General features: G+C 47.8%; 1 long non-coding RNA gene across 1 annotated transcript; it reads left to right on the plus strand.

Annotated features, from left to right (window-relative positions):
• Positions 1-238: 238 nt before the first annotated feature.
• LOC140470503 (uncharacterized) lies at positions 239-5998 on the plus strand. Its single transcript, XR_011956501.1, has 2 exons — positions 239-367; positions 5717-5998. It is a non-coding gene; the product is annotated as an uncharacterized lncRNA (long non-coding RNA).
• Positions 5999-11289: the final 5291 nt, after the last annotated feature.

Raw genomic sequence — 11289 nt, forward strand, 5'->3', positions numbered from 1 at the left:
GCAAAATGACGCACGTTTCACTCCGGGAGCTGGTTTTTTCCAGCGCTAACGCCAGCAGTGAATACCAAAGGATAGACAGCCTGGCGACTTTCGTCTTTGGCTCCCCGTTCCTGCTGCCCTCGGTCAGCGAACGGTCCGGTTAATCATTCCAAAGTTGGTTCAACCTCAAACAGCCTGGGAGATGATTAACTCGAGGGAGGCATGTTTGTTTTTAATGACCTTCTGTGCTCCAAGAGCTCACCGCCTCTGTAAGAAGAGAAAGGGATGAGGAAGGTGCTGAGCCTTCTTCTTCTTGTGAGCCTGGCTCTCGTGCTGGTTCAATCCATCGTTGCTGAAGGTGGAATGTCTCTAAGGGACCTTGTTGGACGTGAGTATACCTCCCTGCGCACTACCGTCAGAACATTCTGAGGGAGAGGGGGGGAAGGCCCTTCAGCCAATCACGCTTGTGCAGTGATTAGCATCGTTTAACATCCTTCCAGGATCTCCCTACTCTCTGTCTCTGCAGGCACTTCAAAAAGCACTCTTTGGTATCTGTGCCCCTCCAATGCTGACTTCCCACCAATTCCGAGACTCAAATCAGTTCCTGATTGGTGACTGTCCCTCTCGCTACCTGCTGCTGAAGCTGCCTACCTCGCCCGTCACCATAACCCACTCCCTCTGCTCTTCAAAGCCAACTATTAACACCTCCCTCGTTGAGAAAGCGTTTGGTCTCTTGCCCTGAACACGTGTTTTTTTTTCCGAATCAGTATCGAGTTCATTTTGCTTGCGCTTTCCGCTGTGCGTCATCCTTGGCCCATTGTAATTGCACCAAATTGTGGTGCAATTACTTTGCATGTGTACTCTCCTGGTCCCAGCAACCTTGAAACAGACTACGCAGTGAGCTCTGTCCCATCCTCAGGGAGGGCCCAGTTCAGCTCGGGTGAGTGACAGTGGAGGGAGTATCCACTCTTTGTGATCCCAATCCAACTTGGGTAGATCACATCGTTTCATAGGCTCACAAAAAAAATGGCACAGAATGAGGCCAGGGTGGTTATTTCCTGGTTATTTAACAATTGATATATCTACTCAGATGCAGGGGTCAAAGGCGCTCCTCAAAGGCACATTAACCTGCCTTGCACATCTGTGGACTACGAGAGGAAACCCATGGGGGCCTGGGTTGGCCTTTGGGCACTCTGGTCTCCTCCCATCGATTCAGCTTTGCCATGGCTGCTCTGCTCCTCACCCCCCCCGTTTCACTGCCGTCTTCCTGTAACCCCTCACCCCGTCACCAATTAAAAACCTGTCCACCTTCTCCTTAGATTTACTCACTGTCCCAGCATCCCACAGCACTTTGGTGGCGGCGAACTCCACAGGTCCACAACTGCATTTGAGCAGTCGTATCTCGCTGGCTCTTGTTTTAAATGGGCCACCACTGATCACAGAGCTCCGATGTCTCACCTTAGAATTCCCCACAAGGGGATGCCTCCATCCCAAGTTGATTTGATCCGCACCTTTCATCAGCTTGACTACGTCACTCGATCTTCCCTCGTTCTTCTTAATTCCAGAGAGCATCGGCCTACGCTGTTCAATGTCCCCTCAGACTACAAACCCCTAACCATTAGGAGCAATCTAGTCAACCCCCTTTGAACTGACTCCAGTGTCTTCATTTTCTAAAATGGCGGGACCAGAACTGCGCACAAAACTCTAGGTGTGGTCTTACCAACCCTTCGCCCAGTTGCAATAGCACTTCCTTACCATAATATTCTATTTATTTATCTAGAAAAGCCCAAATTGCGTTTGCTTTCCTTATTATCTGCTTTCCCTGTTTGCTAGTTTTCTGGACACCCAGATCCCCTCATGACCTGAGCACCCGAAGTCTCTCCCCATTTAGCTCATAGGTCGTCCTCCGACCAGAATGCATGACCTCGCGGTTATCCAGATTAAAACTCCATTTGCCGCATTTTGGCCCACTCTCCATTTGCAAGGGACTTATTTCTGCACTGCAATTTAATATGCTGCCTATTCTTGGCTCGTCTGCAAATTTGCATGGAGCGCCTTTGATCCCTGCATCTGAGTAGATCTATCAATTGTTAAATAGCCAGGGCACACGTACCCCACCCTGGCATCCCACTAGTTACCTCTTATGACCCTGAAAAGAAAAAAAAAAGGAAGCATTTATCCGACTTTCAGGCTTCTATCAATCAGCCAGGCAACCATTCAAGATAATAATAATAAAAATGCTCCACTTTGCTCGTCGCATCTTGGAAGAACTCTAGCAGATTAGTCAAACGCGATTGACCCTTTATTAGGGTGGCTCAATGGTTAGCACTGCTGCCTCACAGTGGTTCTGCGACCAACCTCGGGTGATTGTCTGCACGGAGTTCGCACCTTCTCCCCACGGGTGCATGGGTTGGCATCTGGGTGCTCTGGTTTCCTCCCACAGCCCACAGATGTGCAGGTCAGGTTAATGTGCCGTGCTAAATGTGCCCATAGTATGCCAGGATGAGAAGGTTAGGGGTCTGGGGAAGTTACTGTTCGGAGGGTCGGTGTTGACTGGTTGGACAAAAAATAGCCTGTTTCCGCACTTTCGGGATTCTATGATAAACCATGCTGACTCTGAAGGACACCGTTTTGATCTGACGAATGTTCTGACGCTGCTTCTGAGAAAATTGATTCGAACATTCTCACAACAACAGATGCTACACTAACTGGCCTGTAGTTCACCACAACTTGACTCCTCTCCTTTTGTGAATAAGAGCATTAGCCTTATTCGAATCCACTGTACCCATTTCCTCCAAGCAGGGAATTGTGTCATATTGTATCCAATGGACCCACTTGTCAAGCCTCCACTTCCTTCAGAGCCCGAAGATGTACGCCAATAGGCCCGGGGAGACGAGCAAGAGGCTGGAAGAACGCAGGACTGGGGGTGGGGGGGGGGGGGGGTTGGTGGGCATCAGTGGAGCTTCAGGGAAAGGGGGTGGGAGGGCGGGTTTGCAAGGCCAGGATGGGTTGAAGGCAGCTGAAGGACTTGGTCGATGGGAGGAATAAATCCAGGTCAGTGCCGAGAATGGAAGGTAGGGTGGGGCTGGAAAGGGAGTCTGGGGATGGGGAAGGGAGGTGACGTGACTCTCCAAAAACTCATTGCTGAGACCTCTGGTCTGCAGACTGCCCAATAATGACGATGAGGATGTTCCTCCAATTTGTGCTGTGGTGGCAATTGGAGGGGGGCGGGGGGGCAAAGGTTTGTCACGTCGAACAGGGAGTGGGTATGGGAATTAAAATGGGTGGTGACCATGAAGGGGTTTTGTCTACCACAGGCGGGGGGCGCCAGTGTTTGTCTCCATGTTTGGGCCTCCCTGAGAAGGCCACATTGGAAGGCCACCGGATAGGGAAAACTAGTTTGGAGGAGAGACAGGGGAGCCACTGTCTCACCTGGAAGGAATGCTTGGAGCGCTGGATGGAAGTGAGAATCATAGTGTTTGGATCTTTTCCGGTTGGAGGGGGAGGTACCTGGCGGTTCGGGAACGTTATTTGGGAGAGGGGTGCAAACCAAGGTTTGATGAAGGGAATGGCCCTCGAGGAGAGGTGGGGAGGGGAAGACGTTCTTGGTGGTGGCGTCCAGTTAGAGTTTGCAGGAGCGTTTCAAGATCATACATTTGATGCGGAGATTGGTGGGGTGGTCGGTGAGGGCAAAGGGGACCAAATTATGAGGGGCGTGGATAAGGTAAATAGGCAAAGTCTTTTCCCTGGGGTCGGGGAGTCCGGAACTGGAGGGCATAGGTTTAGGGTGAGAGGGGAAAGATAAAAGGGCAACTTTTTTCACACAGAGGGTGGTACGTGTGTGGAATGAGCTGCCAGGGGATGTGGTGGAGGCTGGTACAATTGCAACATTGAAGAGGCATTTGGATGGGTATATGAATAGGAAGGGTTTGGAGGGATATGGGCCGGGTGCTGGCAGGTGGGACTAGATTGGGTTGGGATAGCTGGTCGGCATGGACGGGTTGGACCGAAGGGTCTGTTTCCATGCTGTACATCTCTATGACTCTGTCTTTATTGTGTTTGGTGTGTGCGTTTTGAGCTGTGGAAAGGGGAACGAAGAGGGGGGGGTGGGTGGTGCAGTGGAGATGTGTATGGGTGACAAAGGGAGTGAAAGCACGTTGTTTGAAACAGCGGGACTTTTTGTATGATTGGGAGTGGACTAACTGCTCATCTGAGAAGATGTGGTGGAGGCAGAGGAATTGAAAGAACAGGACTGAGTTCCGGCAGGACACTGGATTTGTCTCTAATCTGGGCCAGGAGACTTGTTTGCATCAATTTTGTGGGTTTGCTGAGTACTTTTATTGCGATCGACGTTAATTGTTCCAACTTCTAGCCAATCTATTAGCTCTGCATTGCTCATTCCAATAGGAATATTAATATGGACATCCATTGGGAAAACTGAGGCAAAGAATTGATTTAACAGCTGTGCCATTTCAATGTTCCCATTTATTAACTCTCCTATTTCATCTTCCAAGGCTCAACATAGCGACTGCCTTCCCTTGTATATACCGAGAGATGTTTTTGATATCCATCTAGATATTTTGTGCTAAATTACCATCGGAACTGACATTAGCTCTTCTCGTTAATTTTATAGTATTCCTTTGTTTCTGTTTGAAAGTTTCCCAATCATCCAGCCTGCCACTCCCTCTGCAGTACTTTCGTTTTTTTTTGACTTTGAGTTGTTATTGATCTCCTTGTTTAGACACGGATGCTTTTCCAAAACCCCTTTACCATCTTTCTTCCTCAGTGGGATACACTTTCGTTGTGAGGAACAGAGTAGCGCCTCAATCATCTGCCATTGCTGATCCACTGGCTGACATTTTCGCCTTCCTGCCCATCTGTACTCATGCAGATAGTTAATTTCAGAACACGGCCATGGGACACCGCTTTCCCTCACCCAAACGAAATTTTGGATTCTATCGTATCCTCGTCACGACTCCAAGAGGATCCTGAACCATGACGTCATCAATTAGTCTCTCCCCATTACACAATACAAAATCCAGTGTGGCATGCTCCCTGGTTAGTTGCACAGCCTACTGCTCCAAGACACAGTCTCGAGCACATTCAATGAACTCTGCCTCCAGACTCCTCTTGCCAATTTGATTCTTCCAATCCTTGTTCAAGATATAAATCACCCATGATTATTCTCGTACCTTTCTTGCAAGACTCTAATATTTCCTAGTTTTTAACTGTGCCCCACTGAGAAATGACTCTGTGGGAAAACGATGAATTACTCATATGGACTACCACATTGGGGGGGGGGGGGTACTGTCCTCCTGTCTAGTTTTGAATCGAACTTGCGTTGTCCGTATTGGGACCACTGTGCTCCCTTCTCACCTGCAGCTATGTACTGGTAGATCAATCTGGGAGTTCTGCGTGTTCATCGGTGTCCTGCCTACCACAATGGGGTCTCTGTTCATTCTTCTGCTCCCAGTCTACCTCGGATAGATCGCACCGTCTTTCTGTTTCCAAAACGCTTTGGCTGATTCACAATGTCATCGAAGCTCACTCTTAAATTCTCAATGTACTTTGGGTCAATCACCAGCTGGAGCGTTTTACAAACTGCTGTACCTTGTGTAGACCACACTGGGAACACTGCACTGAGCGCATACGTTCTCAGCTAGCCATGACGAGGTGTTTAAGTCTTTATGGTATTTAAGAATGCTGCCTTTAATGTGCTGTTCCTATCTGTCTCCAGCATTACTGGTGAACGTGTGTGAGGAGAATGGAGGAAGGTGTTCTCGGACTCAGTGTAACAGCGGCGAGAGACTGAGTAGACTGCATTGTTGGCACCTTAGCCGTTGCTGCATGAAGTAACGAGTGTCACAACATGGAGCACATTTGGCTGCATAGCATTCTGACCCTCTGGGTTATGCTGATAGTATAAATTCTGTCATTGAGACACGACTGTATTGTGTAGATCCTCTGACCCTTGACACATTGCTTTCAGAACGATGTGAATAAATCTTCATGCATTGAATTAGCGCAATTGGCTGTCTCCTTTCTCAGTTGGATTGAGGCAGCCCTGTACGAAAGGGAGAGGGGGGGAGCTCAGAAATTCTCAGGGCCCCACTGAAGCGTCATAGTTCCAATTCATTTTCATCACATACTTTACACCCATTGTATGAGATACGTCAATCCCCATCACTGGAGATTTTCTGTCCTCAGTGCAACACCGATAGAAGTCAGAAATAGGAAAGGTGCAGTCACCCTGTTGGGTGTTTACACTAGCCCCCCCACCCCCCCCAATAGCAGCAGAGATGTGGAGAAACAGATTGGGAAACAAGAGTTTGGAAAGATGCAGAAGCCACAGGGTCGTAGTCATGGGCGATTTCAACTTCCCAAATATTGATTGGAAGCTCTTTAGATCAAGTAGATTGGACGGGGCGGTGTTTGTGCAGTGTGTCCAGGAAGCTTTTCTAACTCAGTATGTAGATTGTCCAACCAGAGGGGAGGCCATATTGGATTTGGTACTCGGTAACGAACCAGGACAGGCTTGTTAGTGGGTGAGCATCTTGGTGATGGTGACCACAATTCTGTGACTTTCGCCTTTGTTATGGAGAGAGATAGGTGCGTGCAACAGGGCAGGTTTTACAATTGGGGGAAGGGAAATTACGATGCTGTAAGACAGGATCTGAGGAGCATAAATCGGGAGCATAGGCTGTCAGGGAATCCTGTCGTTGAAATGTGGAACTTTTTCACGGAACAGATACGATGTGTGCTTGATATGTATGTACCTGTCAGGCAGGAAAGAGATGGTCGTGTGAGGGAACCTTGGTTGACGAGGGAGGTTGAATGTCTTGTAAAGAGGAAGAAGGAGGCATACATAAGGTTGAGGAAACAAGGTTCAGACAGCGCAGTGGAGGGATACAGGATAGCCAGAAGGGACCTGAAGAAAGGGATTAGGAGAGCTAAGAGAGGGCATGAAAAATCTTTGGCGGGTAGGATCAAGGATAACCCCAAGGCCTTTTATGCGTATGTGAGAAACATGAGAATGATGAGAACGAGGGTAGGTCTGATCAAGGACAGTAGTGGGAGACTGTGTATTGAGTCAGAAGAGATAGGAGAGGTCTTGAATGAGTACTTTTCTTCAGTATTTACAAACGAGAGGGACCGTATTGTTGAAGAGGAGAGTGTGAAATGGACTGGTAAGCTAGAGGAAATACTTGTTAGGAAGGAAGATGTGTTGGACATTTTGAACAACTTGAGGATAGACAAGTCCCCCGGGCCTGACGGGATATATCCTAGGATTAGGTGGGAAGCAAGAGAAGAAATTGCAGAACGGTTGGCAATGATCTTTTCATCTTCACTGTCAATGGGAGTGGTACCAGGGGATTGGAGAGTGGCGAATGTTGTGCCCCTGTTCAAAAAAGGGAATAGGGAAAACCCCGGGAATTACAGGCCGGTTAGTCTTACTTCGGTCGTAGGCAAAGTAATGGAAAGCGTACTGAGGGATAGGATTTTTGAGTATCTGGAAAGACACTGCTTGATTAGGGACAGCCAGCACGGATTTGTGAAGGGTAGGTCTTGCCTTACAAGTCTTATTGAATTCTTTGAGGAGGTGACCAAGCATGTGGATGAGGGTAGAGCAGTGGAGGTAGTGTACATGGATTTTAGTAAGGCATTTGATAAGGTTCCCCATGGTAGGCTTATGCGGAAAGTCAGGAGGCATGGGATAGAGGGAAATTTGGCCAGTTGGATAGAGAACTGGGTAACCAGTCGAAGTCAGCGAGTGGTGGTAGATGGTAAATATTCAGCCTGGAGCCCAGTTACAAGTGGAGTTCCGTAGGGATCAGTTCAGGGTCCTCTGCTGTTTGTAATTTTTATTAATGACTTGGAAGAGGGAGTCAGTAAATTTGCAGACGATACGAAGATTGGTGGAGTTGTGGATAGTGAGGAGGGCTGTTGTCGGCTGCAGAGGGACTTAGATATGATGCAGAGTTGGGCTGAGGAGTGGCAGATGGAGTTCAACCCTGCCAAGTGTGAGGTTGTCCATTTTGGAAGGACAAATAAGAATGTGGAATACAGGGTTAACGGTAGGGCCCTTCGTAAGGTGGAGGAGCAGAGGGATCTTGGGGGCTATGTTCATAGCTCTTTGAAAGTTGCCACTCAGGTGGATAGAGCTTGTAAGAAGGCCTATGGTGTATTAGCGTTCATTAGCAGAGGGATTGAACTCAAGAGTCGTGAGGTGATGTTGCAGCTGTATAGGACCTTGGTCAGGCCACATTTGGAGTACTGTGTGCAGTTCTGGTCGCCTCACTTTAGGAAAGATATGGAAGCTTTGGAGAGGGTGCAGAGGAGATTTACCAGGATGTTGCCTGGAATGGAGAATAGGTCGTACGAGGATAGGTTGAGAGAGCTAGTCCTTTTGTCATTGGAACGGCGAAGGATGAGGGGTGACTTGATAGAGATTTATAAGATGATCAGGGGAATAGATAGAGTAGACAGTCAGAGACTTTTTCTCCGGGTACAACAGAGTGTTACAAGGGGACATAAATTTAAGGTGAAGGATGGAATTTATAGGGTAGGTTCTTTACCCAGAGAGTGGTGGGGGCATGGAATGTGCTGCCTGTGGGAGTGGCAGAGTCAGAATCATTGGCGACCTTTAAGCGGCAATTGGATAGGTACATGGATGGGTGCTTAATCTAGGATAAATGTTCGGCACAACAGCATGGGCCGAAGGGCCTGTTCTGTGCTGTATTGTTCTATCTTCTATGTTCTAACACTCTGCTCTCTGAAAGAGCAATCTGCCCACCTCCTTGATAATCACCACTTGGAATCAGTACTGAGTTTGTACATAGAATGTGCTCAGCTAAATGGACACGATGTGCATCAATGGAGCTGTCCGACTTGGAGCACGGTCCACCGAGGTTGAAGGGGGAGACATTGCATGCACCAGGTTGGGTTTGGCTCAGCAGGAGTATCAGACCTATTTGACCTCATCTATACCAATAGAACCCTGTCAGTGAGAGTATTGGAGGGAATGGGTACTTTCCCACGGAGGGTCTACTTACTGCACCAAGGGGCTGTGGCATTTTCCCAAGCGAGACAAGTTCAGGACAAACCTGGAAGCTGAAAATCGAACATTCACCAGGCTGCGTGGTCCACCTCCAGTAGCAGATTTCTCTTTAAACACAAGGCCTGTCTTCACATCCTGTCGTTTCTCTGACTCGACCCTGGTGCTGAACCCAGTTCTTCGGAACTTGTTCAATGAAAAATGCAGGAAAAGGTACCCAGTCAGCACACTGTGTTGACTTAAGGAGTCATTCTATTGCAGTCTTGCATGAGGTAATACATGGAAGCTCATCACCAGAAATAGACATGCGATCGTGAGATCATTGCGCTCCCACACCCAGTCGATCAGATCAAAGCTCTGCGGTCTGTTCCGACCTGGTCATGGGGTTCAGGTATGGAACTTCACAAAGGAAGAGCCTCCACACATCTCGCCAACCTGAAAGATGAGGGAGCCTCGGCTGTCGGGTATGAAGACAAGGCCGTAGCGTTCCTGAAAGAGCAACGAAACAGGCATACCCTTGTCGATGAGGCACATCAGCCTTCTGCAGTGGATTCCAACCTTATAGAGACCAAGCTTTAGCCAATTCAATTCGCTCTGCGGGGACTTGTGGATACAGCTGAACATAACATCCTGGCTGTTGTATTGAGTATGAAGATTGTTCCTTAAAGACGGGCAGTGGACTTTCGATTCACACCCAGTTCACTGTTCACAACTTGTCACACTGGTCTTTTTGTTGAACACCTTCACTTACCCTTCTGGAGACGAGGGTGTAAACAGTGGAAAACGATCAGGTTGGTAATCTGAAATACAGATTTGATCCTCGTCATAAAATCAAAAATTACATTAAATGCCCTTTGGCCCGTTGAGACCTTGCCATCAGATAAAGACTGCAAGAGTTTACTCTGCCCTATACTGATGGCCTTAACTATGCTGATGCTTCAAATGCTCAAACAGATACTTTGTAAATGTTTTGATTTTCACCCTTCGAAGACCAGGCATGCCATTCTCTGGGAGAACAGATTTTTCCTTCAATTCCACCAAAAACCTCTTACCTTTTACTTTCAATTGATCCCCTGTCGCTATTCACCTTTCGACTGAGGGGAATAATTGCTGTTTACCCACCCTGTCTGTGCAGCTCTATCGGACTCCCCCCTTTCCCTGCACCCTTCACTTCAACCTTCTCTGATCCAAAGGGGACAATCCGACTTGATCAGACTCTCTTCACAGCTAAACTGTCTCATCACAGGCAACCTCTGGTTGAATGCGCTCTGCACCCTCCACTATACAACCACATCCTTCCTGTCAGACGGTGAGCTGAACTGTGTACAGTACTCCAGCGATAGTACAACCAAAGTTCTATGAAGCCTTAATATTATCTCTCGACCCTTTTAACATCTGCCGTGACTGATGAAGTCAGGTTTTCCTGGAAGGCATCTGAACTCCCCTATTAACCCATCTTGCCACCTTCAGGGGTCGGTGGGGCATGTGCCCCAAGATCGCACTCTACCTTTAAGCTTACTCATCTCCTGACATTCATAGAGTCCTCCTTTATGCTATTCCTTCTTTCAAAGTGCATCACCTCACACTAGTCAGGTTATGTTCTATCTGCCCAATGATATGCCTATTTTTTTTAATCAACCTGCCATCTGACACCTTCTTCCTTCCTGTCAAACGCCCAGCCACTCTGTTTTACCTGGAAGCGTACTTATTTATCCTCTCACCCGCACCGTTTCTGAAAAACCACAGGCAAAAATGGTCCACGCGCTGATCCCTTTTGTGCAGCAGTGCACATTGGGTTCCACTCATGATGCCAACCTTTTACCAACCTTCTCTGCTTGTCGTCATCAAAACCAATGACGGTTCAACTTGCGACATGCCCTGGAGCTCAAGAGTTTCGACCTTCTTTCTCATTCGCCCATTTTGCAACTTATCAAAAGCGTCGCTAAAATTAATAAACTACGACAATTACCACCGCGCCATCTGCATACTTGGTGATCTACTCAAACAAGGTGAGCCTGAGTTATTCAGCATCAAATCCATCTGACAAAACCATGCTGATTATTCCACATCGGACCTCAATCATCGAAATAAAGACACTAAGATAATAAAGTGAAGCTAATTTTCGTCTTCGCTGTTTTCTCCATACATATCATGAATACTTCACTGTCCACACATCACTGCTCACCTTCATCCCCCGCCATCCACACATCAACGAATTTAATACACACCGTGACGTCGAACACTCCTTCTATCGC

Source organism: Chiloscyllium punctatum, chromosome 51, assembly GCF_047496795.1.
Source record: "Chiloscyllium punctatum isolate Juve2018m chromosome 51, sChiPun1.3, whole genome shotgun sequence".
Taxonomy (NCBI): domain Eukaryota; kingdom Metazoa; phylum Chordata; class Chondrichthyes; order Orectolobiformes; family Hemiscylliidae; genus Chiloscyllium; species Chiloscyllium punctatum.